General features: G+C 35.8%; 1 non-coding gene across 1 annotated transcript; it reads right to left on the minus strand.

Annotated features, from left to right (window-relative positions):
* Positions 1–3,626: 3,626 nt before the first annotated feature.
* LOC115802118 (U6 spliceosomal RNA) lies at positions 3,627–3,733 on the minus strand. Its single transcript, XR_004022505.1, has one exon. It is a non-coding gene; the product is annotated as a U6 spliceosomal RNA (small nuclear RNA).
* Positions 3,734–3,980: the final 247 nt, after the last annotated feature.

Here is a 3,980-nt window from a genome sequence, read left to right on the forward strand (position 1 = left end):
AATATAGTCATTGAATGGATGAAAAACAGTTGTGAAATGAGATGTGGCGTGGGGAGAGGAGTTGTGATTTAAACTATGCTTTCCCAACTCACTTCACCTGTTGGTACACAAATGGCTTCAAAGAGTCCAGTCAAACGAACAGAGGATGGATGGTTCAAAACTCTAAAATCTACAACTGCTTAATTTCAAATACTAACTAGTAATAGCAGTTTGCATTTGTATCTTGTTTAATATTTCATTAAGCAGTTTCATATATTTCATACAATTCCAACAACAAATCCTCCGAGTTGAACTGGGGGAGCTATTAATATCACCGCTTTATGGATCAGAAAACTTCTGAGAGGGTTTAAGTAACTAGCCTCACATTATATGATTATTTTTTACTGTAAGCCAGGAACTGGCGACCCCTTAGGGCTGCAAGTAGAAACACATTCAGTGTATACCACGTACGGATATATATATATATCTATATTTTGTATAGATGTATTTTTAGGGAGTAGGGACATTAAATATGTGACACCATTCTGATTTTTTATCTTTCAGAAGATATTTCCTTTTTTTCAAAGCATTTATTTTTTAAGCTTTATTTTTTTAATCACAAAACTAGCACATATTTGGTAGGAAAAAAGCACAAATAAGAAAATCAAAATCACTTATGATCACATTGAATAGAATATCTATTGTTACACCATTTTAATAACTCTGACTACATTTTAAGTCTTCAGCTTTTCTAGAGTGAGAACTCCCCTCCCACACTCTACTCTTTTTCTTTTTTCCCCCCACTCTATTCTTTTTTTTTTTTTTAACATCTTTATTGGAGTACAATTGCTTTAAAATGTTGTGTTGGTTTTTGCTGTATAACAAAGTGAATCAGCTATACGTATACATATATCCCGATATCCCCTCCGTCTTACATCTCCCTCCCACCCTCCCTATCCCACCCATCTAGGTGGTCACAAAGCACCTAGCTGATCTCCCTGTGCTATGCAGCTGCTTCCCACTAGCTATCTATTTTACATTTAGTAGTGTATATATGTCCATGCCACTCTCCTCGTCCCAGCTTACCCTTCCCACTCTCCGTGTCCTCAAGTCCATTCTCTACATCTGCATCTTTATTCCTGTCCTGCCCCTAGGTTCTTCAGAACCTTTTTTTTTTTTTTTTTAGATGCCATATATATGTGTTAGCATACGGTATTTGTTTTTCTCTTTCTGACTTACTTCACTCTGTATGACAGACTCTAGGTTCATCCACCTCACTACAAATAACTCAATTTCGTTTCTTTCTATGGCTGAGTAATATTCCATTGTATATATGTGCCACATCTTCTTTATCCATTCATCTGTCAATGGACACTTAGGTTGCTTCCACGTCCTGGCTATTGTAAATAGTGCTGCAATGAACATTTTGGTACATGACTCTTTTTGAATTATGGTTTTCTCAGGGTATATGCCCAGTAGTGGGACTGCTGGGTCGTATGGTAGTTCTATTTTTAGTTTTTTAAGGAACCTCCATACTGTTCTCCATAGTGGCTGCATCAAATTACATTCCCAACAACATTCCAGGAAGGTTCCCTTTTCTCCACACCCTCTCCAGCATTTATTGTTTGTAGAGTTTTTGATGATGGCCATCCGACTGGTGTGAGGTGATACCTCATTGTAGTTTTGATTTGCATTTCTCTAATGATTAGTGATGTTGAGCATCCTTTCATGTGTTTGTTGGCAATCCGTATATCTTCTTTGGAGAAATGTCTGTTTAGGTCTTCTGCCCATTTTTGGATTGGGTTGTTTGTTTATGTGATATTGAGCCGCTTGTAAATTTTGGAGATTAATCCTTTGTCAGTTGCTTCAGTTGTAAATATTTTCTCCCATTCTGAGGGTTGTCTTTTCATCTTGTTTATGTTCTCCTTTGCTGTGCAAAAGCTTTTAAGTTTCATGAGGTCCCATTTGTTTATTTTTGTTTTTATTTCCATTTCTCTAGGAGGTGGGTCAAAAAGGATCTTGCTGTGATTTATGTCATAGAGTGTTCTGCCTATGTTTTCCTCTAAGAGTCTTATAATGTCTGGACTTACATTTAGGTCTTTAATCCATTTTGAGTTTATTTTTGTGTATGGTGTTAAGGAGTGTTCTAATTTCATTCTTTTACATGTAGCTGTCCAGTTTTCCCAGCACCACTTATTGAAGAGGCTGTCTTTTCTTCATTGTATATTCTTGCCTCCTTTATCAAAAATAAGGTGACCATATGTGTGTGGGTTTCTCTCTGGGCTTTCTATTCTGTTCCATTGATCTATATTTCTGTTTTTGTGCCAGTACCATACTGTCTTGATTACTGTAGCTTTGTAGTATAGTCTGAAGTCAGGGAGCCTGATTCCTCCAGCTCCGTTTTTCTTTCTCAAAATTGCTTTGGCTATTCGGGGTCTTTTGTGTTTCCATACAAATTGTGAAATTTTTTGTTCTAGTTCTGTGAAAGATGCCATTGGTAGTTTGATAGGGATTGCATTGAATCTGTAGATTGCTTTGGGTAGTAGAGTCACTTTCACAATGTTGATTCTTCCAATCCAAGAACATGGTATATCTCTCCATCTGTTTGTATCATCTTTAATTTCTTTCATCAGTGTCTTATAGTGTTCTGCATACAGGTCTTTTGTCTCCTTAGGTAGGTTTATTCCGAGGTATTTTATTCTTTTGGTTGCAATGGTAAATGGGAGTGTTTCCTTAATTTCTCTTTCAGATTTGTCATCATTAGTGTATAGGAATGCAAGAGATCTCTGTGCATTAATTTTGTATCCTGCTACATTACCAAATTCATTGGTTAGCTCTAGTAGTTTTCTGGTAGTATCTTTAGGATTCTCTATATAGAGTATCATGTCATCTGCAAACAGTTACAGCATTACTTCTTTTCCATTTTGGATTCCTTTTATTTCTTTTTCTTCTCTGATTGCTGTGGCTAAAACTTCCAAAACTATGTTGAATAATAGTGGTGAGAGTGGACAACCTTGTCTTGTTCCTGGTCTTAGAGGAAATGGTTTCAGATTTTCACCATTGAGAACGATGCTGGCTGTGGGTTTGTCATATACGGCCTTTATTATGTTGAGGTAAGTTCCCTCTATGCCTACTTTCTGGAGGGTTTTTATTATAAATCATGTTGAATTTTGTCAAAAGCTTTTTCTGCATCTATTGAGATGATCATATGGTTTTTCTCCTTCAATTTGTTAATATGGTTTATCACACTGATTGATTTGCGTGTATTGAAGAATCCTTGCATTCCTGGAATAAACCCCACTTGATCATGGTCTATGATCCTTTTAATGTGCTGTTGGATTCTGTTTGCTAGTATTTTGTTGAGGATTTTTGCATCTATGTTCATCAGTGATATTGGCCTGTAGTTTTCTTTCTTTTCCCCACTCTATTCTTTATCTTCAAATTTTTCTGAGCTATTCTTGGCCATTTGCTCTTTTATTTGAATTTAAGAATTAGGTTTTACTAAAACTCTGTTGGGATTTTTATTGGATTTGCATTCTTTTTATAGATTAATTTGAGTAGAATTGAAGATTTTACTATATTGGTTCCTCTCTTTCATAAACACAGTATATTTCTCCATTAATTTATGTCTATTTTAATGTCTTTTTTAAAATATGGAAAGCTTCAGAAATTTGTGTGTCATTTTTACACAGGGGCTGTGATCATCTTCTCTGCACTGTTCCAACTTTAGTATATATGTTGTCAAAGCGAGCATTCAGAAGAAATTTCTTAACTGTTGGATTATATTAGGAGGGAAAGGTCACATATTCTTTTTGCTCTTCATGAGACTGAAAAAGAGATTAATCTGGACTAATTATTTCTCTCAAACATAAAAGCATTTAGTTGTGTGCTGACAACGGGGAAAATGTTTCTGGCTTTTGCTATCTTGCCCCTTCTAGTAGCTAAACAGAAACTCTTTTTCTGTTGATGGTCTTGACAGAGCAGTGCAGCAGGACAAAGGG

The sequence above is a fragment of the Delphinapterus leucas genome, chromosome 10 (assembly GCF_059928025.1).
Source record: "Delphinapterus leucas isolate spDelLeu-1000000601 "Yukka" chromosome 10, BTC_Dleu_Yukka2, whole genome shotgun sequence".
Taxonomy (NCBI): Eukaryota; Metazoa; Chordata; class Mammalia; order Artiodactyla; family Monodontidae; genus Delphinapterus; species Delphinapterus leucas.